General features: G+C 35.7%; 1 protein-coding gene across 1 annotated transcript in view; it reads right to left on the minus strand.

Annotated features, from left to right (window-relative positions):
• The window catches only part of ADAMTS19 (ADAM metallopeptidase with thrombospondin type 1 motif 19), a 252,039-nt gene that overhangs the window by 149,792 nt on the left and 85,891 nt on the right, over positions 1-16,356 (minus strand). The gene's annotated exons all lie outside the window — the stretch shown is intronic.

Raw genomic sequence — 16,356 nt, forward strand, 5'->3', positions numbered from 1 at the left:
AGTGTTCATCGCAGCACTGTCTACAATAGCTAGGACATGGAAGCAACCTAGATGTCCATTAGCAGATGAATGAATAAGAAAGCTGTGGTACATATACACAATGGAATATTACTCAGCTATTAGAAAGAATGCATTTGAATCAGTTCTAATGAGGTGGATGAAACTGGAGCCTATTATACAGAGTGAAGTAAGTCAGAAAGAAAAACACCAATACAGTATATTAATGCATATATATGGAATTTAGAAAGATCGTAACGATGACCGTATACGCAAGATAGCAAAAGAGACACAGACGTAAAGAACAGACATTTGGACTCTGTGGGAGAAGGCGAGGGTGGATGATTTGAGAAAATAGCATTGAAACATGTATATTACCAAATGTGGAATCGATCACCAGCCCAGGTTTGATGCATGAGACAGGGGGCTCAGGACCAGTGCACTGGGACAACCCTGAGGGATGGGATAGGGAGAGATGTGGGAGGGGGGTTCAGGATGGGAGACAGATGTACACCCACGGCTGATTCATGTCAATGTATGGCAAAAACCACTACAATATTGTAAAGTACTTAGCCCCCAATTAAAATAAATTAATGAATTAAAAAAAAAAAAGCAGAAACATTACTTTGCTACAGAGGTCCGTCTAGTCAAGGCTATGGTTTTTCCAGTACTCATGTATGGATGTGAGAGTTGAACTATAAATAAGGTTGAGCACTGAAGAATTGATGCTTTTGAACTGTGGTGTTGGAGAAGACTCTTGAGAATTCCTTGGACATCAAGGAGATCCAACCAGTTCATCCTAAAGGAAATCAGTCCTGAATATTCACTGGAAGGACTGATGTTGAAGCTGAAATTCCAATACTTTGGCCACCCAGTGCGAAGAGCTGATTCTTTTGAAAAGACCCTTATTCTGGGAAGGACTGAAGGCAGGAGGAGAAAAAGAAAACAGAGAATGAGATGGATGGCATGACCGACTCAATGGACATGAGTTTGAGTAAACTCCGGGAGTTGGTGATGGACAGGGAGGGCTGGCGTGCTATAGTCCATGGGGTCACAAAGAGTTGGACGTGGCTGAGCAACTGAACTGAACTGAACATAGTTGGGCTCAGGTTTCATGTCCGAAACTTTCAAGGCTTCTGGGGGCTTTTTGTTTCATTGTCAAATTTTCACTATCAATTTTCAAAGCCTTTTCATTACTATTCAAATCTATCCTATGTGTTTGTCAACAATGGACTGAGGTAGCCTCATGGCTTAGTAGATCATTTCTCAAAGAAATTTTAGGATCATATTCACACATACACAACTTAAAGGTGAGCAAAGGAGTTGGTAAACAATTTTATGGGATTACTTTCCCTAGTTTCTTCCTCTCCATTTTCTCCGTGGTATCTTCCATGTCCCTTGATTCTCATTTTATTCCTGTTTCCAGAAAGTTTGTGCTCTAGTTACATCACTAAGGGCTACCCTGGTGGCTCAGTCAATAAAAAATCGGCCTGCAATGCAAGAGACTCAGGTTCAATCCATGGGGTGGGAAGATTCCTTGAAGAAGGATGGCTACCCACTCTAGTATTTGCCTGGAGAATCACATGGACAGAGGAGCCTGGCAGGCAGAGTCAATGGGGTTGCAAAGCATCAGACACAGGAAGTGACGAACACTACTTCACTAAGCTGTGTACTTCTCATGACTATATTTACTTCTGAGTCTCAGTAATGGGAGGACAGAGGCAAAAGGCAATGAGAATAAAAGCTCTGCAGATCAGAGAGGAAGGTTCCTCTCTCAGATTTTTGTGATTCCTATTGCTGTCACTGTAGTCCCTACCACCATTATCATAGAATTGTTTTCCAGACAGGTCAAGAGAAAATGTAGGCAATTTTCTTAAAGGGGATATTTCCCCTACTTTCTCTGAGCATTAGGGAGACCTTATTCTTCCTTGATTCAAGCTAGAAATATTTCTGAGAGCTCTCTCTACATATGGCCTAATGACCATTTGAAGTTAGGGCTGTGTGGAGTCCAGAAGAGAGAGAGAAAAATAATAAACTCACTGCTGGTTTGATGGTACTTCAAATTCTTGTCTTCTTCCCAATCTGCATGCTACTATTTACTTTTTAAAATCCTCAAATAGCTGATCCACTCTCCCATGTTTAATAGCTGCATTAAATGAAAGAGAAGGATGGAGTGTGTTTACTCCAGTACTAGACAGTGGTTTCTTGGCAAAAAAAGACAGTAAGAACAAGCGTTTTGTAATTTTAAAGATAATTATCTGTGGAATTTTATTTCTTATACAGTGCAAATGAAGCATCTCAATATTTTCTGGAGTCATTTCCAGTCCAATCACTTAAAGACCAGAATTGGGAAGACAATGGCAAATGCTAAGTGATAATTTTGTTGCATTATTAGATTATTTAAGTATTAAAGACATAAATCTTTGCAATATCTAGAAAAGCATTTTCTTCTGTATGAGTTTATGAGTTTCTGCATTTTTACTATGTAATAACTGATAATATTCTATATACCATGACAGAACTGACCTATTAACCATTTGCATTAAAATAATACAGGCCACCTTAATATTATTACACACTAATAAGCAAAAAATGATGAATAAAAGCTATCAACTTCAGTATTTTTATTGAAAAAAATAAATTGTAAAGAAAAAATTGTAGTGCGATCAAGACCAGGCCTTATGATCATAAAAAGATTATTAAATTTTGATGACAGATAATATGCAGATTTAAAAATAAACTAAGTTTTTTTAGTACTCATGAGACATGTACCAATGCATTTATTCTTAAAAGTCATGAAAAACTTATTGTGGAGAGAAAGCTGGCTTAGAATAAAAAAGAAGAAGAGAGAAAATGGGATTTTTTTCTTTTTTTCAGTTACCTACTCAAGAGTAACAAAGGATAGCAAGAAGCAAAAGATTTTTTTAAATGTGTAAACAGTTTCATTTTAGTCACCACTGTTAACTCTAGTATTTAGAACCTAATACACTTTGGGGCACAGAGTAGGCACTCCAAAATATTAGAGAAAATTGAGTATATGAAAAAAATAGAGAGAAAGGGAGACAGAGAAGTAGAAGATCATCTGAAATGAATCAGTGAAAATTGACTAAGAAGGACAAACAGGAAGCACAGTTCTTAATATCGCCTACATAAGTTTCCAGACTTTTGGATATCAGAATTTAGAACACGATGAAGATTATCATCATTTTTATACCTGATATATCTGAGACTTAGACGTTAATAATGTACTGATAACTAATGCTTTGGGGTCATCTGGATTGAAAGAAAGCAGGACTGCCAAGAATGGCATGAAACCAGCTTCTAATACACACAGTGAAGCTCATATGTTGATTTCTAGTAAGTTTAATTATTATTATTACTGAGGGATTAAGTGATTAAGTATTTAAGTTACCAAAATAATAGTTATAGATTAAGATTTCTGAAATATGTACTTTTTAATATATCATATACAATTCTAATTAATGTGTGAAACTGTCTCAAAAAAGTTCATTAACAACAGAATGATCATATAGACAGTTTGCCTGGGACAAACATTTTATGCTTTTTTTCCAAGCATAATTATTAATTATGCCTCCTTTAACTTTTCTAAGTGTCTTAGTATTAATTATGATAGGTTCACCTTATCAATAGATGAACATTATAGGCATTTATATTTCAAAGCTTGAGTCATGCCCTGGGCCAGCCAGATTCCCTTGCATATTCTTATTTTCTTCGCTGGAGACCCAAAGATTGGTGCATTTTCCTATACTTTATGCTGGTACCACGCAATTTACCTTCTTCGAAACCAGTTTTCCCCACCTCTTTTTTTCCTGCTCCACAGGTGTTCAGACCCATTTCACTTTAGTTTGCTTTTGTTCATCACTGATGAGATAAGGGAAAAGAAATATTACATGCAGAGAACTTGCAAAGATTACAGGAATGTAGCAAATCCTTACAAAATCCTCTTGAAATCCTATCACTGTTGCACTGTCCCATTGGTATGATAAGTGAAAATCTCTTTGAATCTCCTTCCCTAACTTAACAAACATGTTCTTATTTCTTATTCTGCTTTCCCAAGAGGGTCATATTCTCCACTTTCATCTATAATGGTGTTATTTCTTCTAGTGTATAAATCCCCAATTGATGTATAATGATGAGAATCCTTTAGCCTGAATGTGTTACTTTCCTATTGCTGCATAACAAATTACTTAAGTAATGCAGTGACTTAAAGTAACCCCCATTTATTACTGCACAGTTCTACTGGTCAGGAGTCTGGGATGGCTTAACTCGGTTCTCTGCTGAGGGTCTCACAAAGCCGAAATCAAGATATCATCCAGGCTGGACTCGCTACCTAAAGGCTCTGGGCAAGTACCAGCTTGCAAGGTTGTTGGCACAATTCAGTTCCTTGCCTCTGCTCTTTGAAGGGAGACTGTTAAAGTTAGACCTTCATACCTTAAGTTTAACTGAGGGACTGTAATTACACCCACAAAATCCCTTTCAGCAGTACCTAGATTAGTGATTGACTGAATAACCAGGATATAGGAATCTTACGAGTGTCATCTTTAGAATTCTGTCTACCACACTGAATAGATTCCATCTGCATTTCTGAGAACATCTACATTGAAAACTGAGCAACAAATACGACAACATATCTCACACAAATATGAGGACTTATGGGTATCCAAACCTGGCACTAGTTTATCTAAAATTATATACATTTAAAGCTGATACATTCTTTAATATATTTGATAATTTCTAATTACACATCCCACTAGATTGAGTGGGCAAATCCCCTCCAATATCACCCCCAATAAATGTATCTGAACTCCCTTGAAGACATAATTATGCTACTAATTCATTTAGAAATATTTATACAATAAAAGCAGCTGTCCCCAACCTTTTTGGTATCAGGGACCAGTTTAGTGGAAGACAATTTTTTCACGGACCCGGGGTTTCAGGATGATTCAAGTGCATTACATTTATTGTGCATTTTATTTCAATTATTATTACATCAGCTCCACCTCAGATCATCAGGCATTAGTTCCTAAGGGTTGGGCAACTCTATAATAAAACTTAACTTAATTGTTTGCCTAGCCCAAAGAAATACAAATTTCAAAATAGTAAATTATGGATTTTTAGTAGAAAAAAATACACATTCCTAACCAAAAGGGTATTAAAGGAGAGCCAGTGATTTCTTTAAGTATTTTCAGTCTCTGAAATTCTCTATTCTTTAGGTGCCACAATGCAAGAGAAAATGCCACAACTGCTGTTTAATGAAAATGAAGCTACTTGAAAGAAACTGGCATGACCTGTTCTTCTCACCCAATAAAAATGATTACTTCTGCTAAAATGTGGTTTGGAGAACACACTGATGCTTGAAAAGGGAAGTGTCTGGAGATTCTCACACATACAGTGTCAACATAAAAAGATTATTTCAGTATATTTTAGTCTCTGAATATGTTTCTTTTGTGGCAGTTGCTTCCTAGGTGGTCTGTATGCCTGTTTGACAATTTGCATGTTTATAAAATTAGAATTATTCAGAAGCTTACAGAAGAATAAACCATCATTCCAACCTGCTGAAAGACAGAAAAAAGTTTATTAATAACAACAAAGCAGTAGAATGCAGGGAGCATTAAAGTATCCCTGAATTGGATATCTGGTAATTAAAAAATGCATAGCTTCTTTTATCAATGTGTATATAAGAATACTCATGCCTGGGAATTCATATTGATCCACACAGGCCTTTGCCAACACTAAGCATTTACCAATTTTCTATACTATAAAGTCCTTAAAAGGTTTCATGAAAACAATAATCCTTGATTATCAATTCGCTGCCAGGTTATGGCAGAATTTCACAGTATGGTCTGCAGAATTCAAGGAGATGTAGCATCTCTTCAGGGGTTCTTCTAAGATCTTTCTAAGAGGCCCACGAAGTCAAAACTGTCAACATTCACACTAATGGTGCAAAAGCAATGCTAGGTAAAATTGTCTTCACTGTCAGTCATTTTATTTTTCACTGAAACTTACTCTCAGGGGGAAAATGTCAATTTCACTTTTTATATGTCCCAGATGAAGCAGTAATATGCAATTTTGTTAAATCTGAACTCCTGAGTATATGCATTTTTTTAATGTTTTAGGTAACCCAAAGAAGTAAGGATAAAACATTTTCGCTGCAGACTAAAACATCATGTTGTCTCTAAGAAAACTACTGGGAGATGTCTGAATTCTGAGCTAAACTCACTGTGCTTTTAATTGAACACCATTTTTACTTGAAAGTCTAACAAACATTGGAAAAAAAGGTTATTCAGATTTAGGAATCTGGCTGACACCCAAATATGAACAAAGTGAATCTGTCACTCCAAGGAAACTAACTGATGGTGCTTGGCATTAATAAAATTCACGCTTTCAAGTGAAATTAGAATACTGGGAAACTTTCACTTGCCACTGAATGCTTCGCAGCTTCCCAACATGAGAAGAATTTTTCTGATGAGATCAATAGTGATACTGACAATATTTATTTATATATATATACATATAGTAGAGTGAAATGTGTCAACATTTAGATTTGCCTAATTCAGTGAACCAATATTTTGCAAACAATGATGCTCTAAAATGCTATACACAGTAAAAACATCCACTTAAATTGTAAGATATACCAACAGATAATAATGTAACAGAGTATAAATGTTTACTGATATGTATTCAGATTCTACATTGCTACAACCCACAAATAATCAAAACACTACCACTGAGTTTTAGTGCACTTTCAAAAGAGAACATTCTCAATAATCTGAAAATACCCATTCGTTTTTGAATTACATATCTTTATGAGGCCAGATTTTCCTCATACACCTAGACTAAAATAACAAATACCAACACTTTACATGCAGAAGCAGATATAAGATTCTGCTGCCTTCTACAAGCGAGATCTAAAGAGATTTGCAAAAATATAAAACAATTTCATGTCTTCTCACTGTTTTGTTCAACACCAATTCTCCAAATCAGTGTCATGGCACATATGAATATTGAGGAAGTGGATTTGTGTGACGAAGTTGCAGCTGAAGCATGTATAAAAATATATACAATAATACTTTAAAAGTTTTTTTATGAAATTTCATTTCTAGCATACAAATGCTAAAATAAATAGCAAACATCTTAAATGCAAGGCTTGGTATATAAGTGAGGAAAATACTCCCATGGGCCTAAAGAAATAAAAAGTAAAATGCACAATTTGGAGCTGGTACTAAGGTACTTGGTTGCCTGAGGGCATTCACCAAACTCAAATCCAAAGGTACTCAGCTTTAGACACCACATTGACACAAAGACAATGACTTGCATACACAATGGAAAGAAAGCTGTAAAACTGTCACTATTTGCACATGGCATGATATCAGATAAAGAAAATCCTACAGATCTCACCAAAAAACAGAATTAATAAAATAATTCAGTAAAGTTGCAAGATACAAAATCAACATATAGAAATATATTGCATTTATATACACTAATAACAAACTATTAAAAGAGAAATGTAGAAAACTATCCTAATTACAATCTCAACAGAAAGAATACAATAACTACAAATAAATTTAACCCAAAGAGGTGAAATAACTGTACTCTGAAAATAAGACATTGAGGAAAGATATAGAAGATGGTATAAACAAATGGAAAGATACACAGTGCTCATAGAATGAAAGAATTAATGTTACGGAAATGTCCACACTACCCAAAGCAATCTACAGTGGTAATGTAATCCCTATCAAAATACCCATAGCATTTTGCACAGAACTAGAGCAAATAGCTTGAAAATACATATGAAACCACAAAAGACCTCTGAACAGCCATGGCAATCTTAAAAAGAAGAACAAAGTTGGAGGTATCATACTTTCTGACATTGAACTATATTACAAAGCTATAGTAATCAAAACAGTATGGTACCAGCATAAAAACAGATACATAGATCAATGGAACACGATAGAGAACCCAGGTAGATCACATGAAAAGGAATTTGGACTGATAGTTGAATTCTCAATAGCAACAATGGATGCCAGAAGGCAGGTGATCTAGATCAGTGATGTGCTGAAACAAAACAATGTACCTTGAATAATAGTATTCTACACTCGGTTATAATACCTTTCAAGTTCCAATTCATTATTGAACAGAAATAGTAAAAATAAAAGTCCTCTCCTTATTTCTGATTTCAAATGGGATCCTTTTAAAGTTTCACTACTTAGAAAAATACACTCACATATTTTCTTGTAAATATCTTTAGCCTTGTTAATAAAGTTCCTACTTTGTCCTATTTTGCCAAGAGGTTGCTTTTTTATCATGAATGTATTTTGAATTGCCTGAAAGATACTTTCTTTATCCACTGTGATGATCATATGGTTTTTATCTTTAATTGGATTACACACTTATATTTTAAGATTTTCTAATGTTAAACTATCCCTCTATTTCTGGAATAAATCTTAAATAAAATAACCCTACTTGGTTATTCTAAAAACACATTGTTAGATAATATCTGCTAATGTTCAATTGAGAATTCTTTTTTTCCTGAGTGAAAATGACTTATTATTTTTCCTTCTTACACTGTCCACTTTAGAATATGGTAAGAAATTTATATGGTTTTAATTCACTTTTTCCTGTTGTCTACATAGCTTGTATAATATTGGAACGATCCAGTCTTTGGAATTTTAGCAGAAATCTCTGTGAAATCATCAGGGCTTGGCATTTTCTTAGAAACATATTAAACAACTGATTATTTTTGGTAGATTGTTAGTGAATGATATAAGGTGTTTCTGTCTAGTTGCTTAGCTAGAAATGATTAACTATAATTAATCAAGCTTGTTAGTACAGACACAGTTTGTTGCTCTTTATATATACTTATGTATCATGATCCAAATTTTAGTTTTTTATCTAATCCCAAACCCTTCACCAGTTCTTAACATTAATTATAGAGACAGAATTTTGATCCCACAGTCCAAAGACTTAAGGATACCATGCTTCCTTACTCCTTTTTTATAAGTTATAGGAGGGAATTATTATTAGAAAGTACATTCCTTTTTTATGGTTGTAATATCAAAATATCACAAATTTGATTGCTTAACATACCCAAACTCATTATCTTACAATTCTCTACATTAGAAGGCTGATCTGGATCTCACTGGCTAAAACCAATGTATCACAAGGCTGTCTGTGCTACCTTCTGAAGGCTCTATGGGAGACTCTGTCTCCTTGCTTTTTCCAGGTTCTAGATAATTCTTCACCTGAGAATCTCTGCCTCCATCCTCAAAACCAGTAATAACGAGCTGAATCCTTGTTAGAGACATATCTCTCTCTGTGCCTTTCTTCTGGAATAATCTCTTTCCAACTCTGAGCTTTTATGCCTCCCTGTTCAACTTTTAAAGACTGTTGTGATTACACTGGGCATACCAGACAGCCTAGGATAATCTTCTTCTTTTAAAATAAGTTGACTGGGAGCCTCAGTGGCATCTGCAAGCTTCATTTCCCTTTACTATGTAACTTAACATATTCCCAGGTCCCAGGTCCATTAAAACATGAAGATCTTCAGGGACCCTTATTCTGCCTGCCCAGAAAGTAAGGCAACTTCACTAGTAATAGCTGGGACTTGCATCCAGAATTATACTTTATTTCTCTTTAAATTTAAGAATAGCATCATAGTTCATCCAAACCTCGGAACTAAAAACCCTGACTTCAACTATGACACAATTCTAATAGGGCACTGACTTCAAAACTAATCTCAATTTCAGGGATGTTAAAACTGAACACATGTACATTTAAGAACTGACATTCTGTTGGTTAAAATATTTAATAGTATTTTTTTTTCCTCCAGGTATCTATATACTTACCAACTAATCTGCCTAATTAAAACAACAAGAAAGAATGTGGTTAAGGAGGTGGTAAAGCAAGTTTTACTTTTTACCCTCTAAACAGCTTTTCAAACATAAACTTAATAAGTATAACTTCTCAACTGAAATATTTATTTATAATATTCCATAACACTGATACAGTCTGGCTCCTTAAAGTATGCATATCTTTTACACCAGTAAATAAACAAAACATCCTATTGTTTCAAATTTTACATGCTGAAAGTAAAAGTACTTTCCAATATTATATTTGCCACTTCTTTCACGTTTTAATGTATACAATTTTATTCTAAAACTTCATTCAAAGGTATTTTTCTCATCTTCAGATTTCTAGTTGTATTGTCCCTGGGTACACAAATGCATTTATTGCAAAATTCATACTTAAACTGAAGAAAAGTAGGGAAAACCACTAGGCCATTCAGGTATGACCTAAATCAAATCCCTTACGATTATACAGTGGAGGTACAAATAGATTCAAAGGATTAGATCTGATAGAGGGCCTGAAGAACTATGGACAGAGGTTGGTAACAATGTATAGCAGGCAGTGATCAAACTATCCCCAAGAAAAAGAAATGCAAAAAGGCATAATGGTTGTCTGAGGAGGTCTTAAAGGAAGAAAAGTGAAAGGCAAAGGAGAAAAAGGAAAGATATACCCATCTGAATGCAGAATTTCAAAGAATAGCAAGGAGACATAAGAAAGCCTTCCTCAGCGATCAATTCAAAGAAGTAGAGGAAAATAGAACGGAAAAGACTAGAGAACTCTTCAAGAAAATTAGAGTACCAAGGGAACATTTCATGCAAAGACAGACACAATAAAGGACAGAAATAGTATGGACCTAATAGAAGCAGAAGACATTAAGAAGAGTGGTCAAGAAGATACAGTAGAACTAAAAAGATCTTAATGACTCAGATAACCACAATGGTGTGATCGTTCACCTAGAGCCAGACATCCTGGAGTGTGAAGTCAAGTGGGCCTTAGGAGGCATCACTATGAACAAAGCTAGTTCACGCATTGGAGAAGGAAATGGCAACCCACTCCAGTGTTCTTGCCTGGAGAATCCCAGGGATGGGAGAGCCTACTGGGCTGCCGTCTATGGGGTCACACAGAGTCGGACATGACTGAAGCGACTTAGCAGCAGTAGCAGCAGTGGAGGTGATGGAATTCCAGCTGAACTATTTCAAATGCTAAAAGATGATGCTGTGAAAATGCTACACTCAATATGCCAGGAAATTTGGAAAACTCAGCAGTGGCCACAGGACTGGAAAAGGTTAGTTTTCATTCCAATCCCAAAGAAGGGCAATGCCAAAGAATGTTCAAACTACTGCACAACTCTACTCATTCCACATGCTAGCATTGTCATGCTCAAAATCTTCCAAGCTAGATTTCAACAGTACATGAACCAAGAACTTTCAGATGTTCAAGTTGGATTTAGAAAAGGCAGAAGAACCAGAGATCAAATTGTCAACATCCGCTGGATCATAGAAAGCAAGAGAATTCCAGATAAACATCTACTTCTACTTCACTGACTACGCTGAGGCCTTTGACTGTGTAGATCACAACAAACTGTGGAAAACTGACTTCAAGATATGGGAATACCAGACCACCCTACCTGCCTCCTGAGAAACCTGTAAGCAGGTCAAGAAGCAACAATTAGAACTGGACATGCAACAATGGACTTGTTCTAAACTGGGAAAGCAATACGTCAAGGCTGTATACTGTCACCCTGTTTATTTAATGTATATACAGAGGACATGTTACAAAATGCTGGGCTGGATGAAGCACAAGCTGGAATCAAGATTGCTGGAAGAAATATCAATAACTCAGGCATGCAAATGATACCATCCTTATGGCAGAAAACAAACAGGAACTAAAGAGCCTCTTGACAAAAGTGTAAGAAGAGAGTGAAAAAGCTGGCTTAAAATGCAACATTCAAAAAACTAAGATCATTGCATCCAGTCCTATTACTTGATGGCAACTACAGGGGAAACAATGGAAACAGTGACAGACTTTTTTTTCTGGGGCTCCAAACCACTGCAGATGGTAACCCAGCCATTATATTAAAATATACTTGCTCTTTGGAAGAAAAGCTATGACCAACCTAGACAGTGTATTAAAAAGCAGAGACATCACTTTGCCAACAAAGGTCCGTCTAGTCAAAGCTATGGTTTTTCTGTTAGTCATGTACGGATGTTAAGAGTTGGTCCATAAAGAAAGCTGAGCACCAAAGAATTGATGCTTTTGAACTGTGGTGTTGGAGAAGACTCTTGAGAGTCCCCTGGAGAGAGTCCCTTGTAAGGAGATCAAAGCAGGCATTCCTACAGGAAATCAATGCTGAATATTCATTGCAAGGACTGATGCTGAAGCTGAAGCCCCAATACTTGGGCCACCTGATGCAAAGAGCCCAACTCATTGGAAAGACCCTGATGCTGGCAAAGATTAAGGGCAGGAGGAGAAGGGGTTGACAGAGGACAAATGATTGAATGGCATCACTGACTCAATGCACATGAGTTTGAGTAAGTTCCAGGAGATCAACAAGGACAGGAAAGCCTGGCATGCTACAGCCCAGTGGGTCGCAAAGAGTTGGACACGACTGAGTGACTAAACAATAACAACACAGACGCACCAAGCTACAAAGGAAAGCTGTCTCTCATTATAGAAAAATCTGAGTCAGAGAATTCAACCGTGTGGCATTTACTAACACTAATGCTGGACAAAAGTGTAACCGCTCCACAGGGAATAAAATGATGTGATAGATCTAGTACCTACTGAGTGCTGATTAAAATCTAGCTGTCTTTGTGAAATCAGCAATACAGTCTTTGTGAAATCTAATTTAAAAGTGAGGAATTCAAACCTTCAATTGTTAAATAATGTGCCCACATTCATGTCTGCAAAAAGCAGCAGAGATTGATTTGAATCTAGATGTCTGACTTCAACATCCATGCTCTGTTCTGTTTCAGAGTTTTCTTCATCTGTAAAGTAATAATGATTAAAAAAAAAAAAAAAAAAAAAAAACTAGAGAGTTTCAGAAAATAAATGAGAAAATATCCAAGGAAGTGTTTCTCAAGTTACAATGAGCAGTATCAGCATCACATTGCTTTTTAAATATAGGCATTTCTCTCCATGTACAATTAAAATTAATAACCTGAATTCAAAGTTTTTAACTACTGTCCTTCCCTTCTCAGTATACTTAAGAGAGGAGGGAAAATTTCCATGGTAATCACTCAGGCCCAATATATTCAAACCAAATAACTAAATCTACTTCTTTCTTTTCTCCTTTTCTTTCAGTATTTTCATTACAGTATCCAATGTGAAATGAACTGACTTCACATCAGAAATAGATAAAAGAAGAAGGCATATATAAACTTAAGAAAGCATCTGACCAAAAATAAAAAATACTCATAATAGTGCATGAAGAGATTTACAAATGTGTATTAAGAGATATTTAATCGATTTAAGCCCTAAATCTCTTCTGTTTTGTTATGCTAGAGATTGAGAGCTGTTAAGATGACCAGTAGGCTACACATGCTTATTTAATTTGCGTGACAAATCACAGAGCAGTTTATCAGTACTCCCTTAATAAGAGTGGAAATTATTAATACTGCCCCATATTCTTCTTCTCTTATAAAAGAGTATGTAAATGTCATGGAAGATCTATGCCTTAGGCTGCAATTTCCAGACATGAAAAGCTTTAAATTGGTTTAAATAGAAAGGGATATCTGGGGTTTCCCAGGTGGCAGTGGTGGTTAAGAATCTGCCTGCCAACGCAGGACATATGAGAGACGCAGGTTCGATCTCTGGGTCAGGAAGATGCCCTGGAGAAGGAAATAGCAACCCCTTCCATATTCTTGCCTGTGAAATCCCATGGACAGGGGAGCCTGGTGGGCTACAGTCCATAGGGTCTCAAAAAGTCAGATATGACTGAGCATCTGAGCACAGTAAGGATATTTATTGTCTTACACATTCAGAAGCTCAAAGGCTAGACTGGGTCCAAGGCAAGGAGAATGCCATGATTCAACAGTGTCACTGAGGATAAAGACACCCTTCATCTCTCCACTGTGCAGTGTATGAATTCATATTTATCTGAAGAGTAATTTCCTTTGTGATGATACTGACCAGGGTTGCATCCTTTCTTGTTTACATGCAGTGGGACAGATATGACCAAGTTTCAGGCATGAAAAATGTTCCTTTCTTCAGATTCACGAGGCAGATATAGGTTACAGTTCACATGTCCCAACCATGGCAAGGCCATATGCTGACTGGCTTAGGCCTGAGGCCCAGAAATTATCCCTCTGATCAGCCTGTATGAATCATGACCCATCCACAGAAGTGTGTCCTTTTCTACCTGGCATCGTGGCTGCATAGTGGTGGATGTATGAGTGATAGGGTGGCAACCACCACCCCTACTTCACACTAATGTCTTTATAAATCTTACCAGTGTAGGTCTCTAGGCAGAAGCATGGTTTGTGTGAAAAGACATTTTGTGTGGGGACAGGGATTGGGATGAAGAGACTACTCTTCTGATTTGGTTGTTAAAAGTTTTCTCATTTAACATCCCCTGGGAAAAAAATCTCATATTTTCACTCTGCTCAAGATTAAACATGAACAAAGACCTCCGTTTCATATTTGGGATGAGAAAAAGAAATGCCGAAAGATATAGAGGGGAAAACTGGGATTTAGCAATGCCAGAGGAGACCATGAAAATATAAGTACTCAGAAACAGAGAGGGATATCAGAACGGGCATCAGATTTTTCACGTTCTATGCTATATTGAAAACCGATTTTTATCAAGCTCTTAAGGGACAAGTGAACAGAGCTGGGAACTGGTTACATCACTTTGCTGATGAACCATACATATTCTAATTACACTAATAATTCCAAGTATACCAAGTTTCCTCATTATCCAAATGTGCTTCAGTCCAGAATAAATATGCATGCTATTTTCAATTAGCAGATTTAGCAAGATATAAAACATACTCATAGTCAAAAAGAAATTGGTTCTCCTCATATGAGAAACTGCTTTCTTAGTCCACATGTACGTGCTTTAAAGACGTGGTTAGAGTCCGTAATTATGGGATATATTGCCTGAGTTGCTGATTTTTCTCAGCTCTAAGGCAAAAAGTTGATCAGCCTATATTACAAGAAGGTTTTGGGGGCAACATAGCTATTTAAGTAGAGGAAAAGGTAATTATTTTGAGACACGCTTTCTTAGTAATCAAATGCTTCTATGGTTAGGTTGATTAAAACTATATATCAAGATTTAATTTCTGAAAATTCAGCCAAGAAGACAAGAAAACAGCAGGAAGCAAGTTAGTCAGTTAACATTAGGAAGATCATCCCTAGATCTATTCAGCTTTTCCTTTGGTGTCCAGCTTGTCTTACAGTCCTTTCTGAATCAAATATTCCTTTGATTCCACCATCCTTCACTTTGTACTATTATAACTATTTTTCACTTATTATCTCAGATTTAATCATCTGAGGAGACTGGTAAGAACTTAATAGAACTAGTTAGTTAAAATTATATTTTTAAGTGCCACTGATACTTAAAAAAAATAATTTATTCTCTTTTTCCCATTTTTTAATTGTTTGCCTCATAAGAAATAAATGATACTTCAGTGATGGCTAAATTAAAATACTTATTGCACTAAACGATGAACCCCACATGATATATCAAAACCAGATCAAACTCTTAAATGTACCTTAACAATAACCCAATAGCAATACCTTATTAAAACTATACACAGTGTCTTAAAACTAAACATATATATATAGTTCTATAATTTTATCTATCTATAGTTTCAGCTCTCTGTCTAGAAACATGATTTAAAACTATACATACATACAATTATAAAATTTTACCTATCTACAATTTCATCTATCTGTTTAGATAAGTCAATTTATATACATGCATTTATACTAGCATAAATGTGGCCATTCTCTGAAAATTAAAAACTGTGGTTTATAGATTCTATTAGCTATACAGTTATGTCTTAGGGATTTTAGATATCCAAGACAAAATATAGAAAATTCGCTACTTTATGTACAGAAAATCCTCATTACTTGGGCAAATAAGATGGACTTTCTTTCACGCAGTCCACAAAAAGCTTCAAATGTATGTAACTCAAAAATAAATCCATTAGTAAACTCTACTAACATTAACATATTTGCCTCAGTTTATGAATAATAATGTAATTTAATTGAATCCATGTATATATGTCTGAGAAAAAACACAAAGAATAACTCATGATATTTTTAAAGCATCATTTAAACTTTTATCCGCTATATAGTGCACTTATATCTTCAAGTTGTTTCACTAATAATTGAATTGGTGACAAATAATTAAACACATAGGTTGAAAATATACATCACTGACATTCTAAAAATATTTCACTATAACGAGCACTTTCAAATAATTTTCTACATTTAAACAAATGCTGTGTTTAGGCTCCCAAGATCTCCTCCAAAGTATAAAAATTT

This window comes from Muntiacus reevesi, chromosome 1 (assembly GCF_963930625.1).
Source record: "Muntiacus reevesi chromosome 1, mMunRee1.1, whole genome shotgun sequence".
Lineage (NCBI taxonomy): Eukaryota > Metazoa > Chordata > Mammalia > Artiodactyla > Cervidae > Muntiacus > Muntiacus reevesi.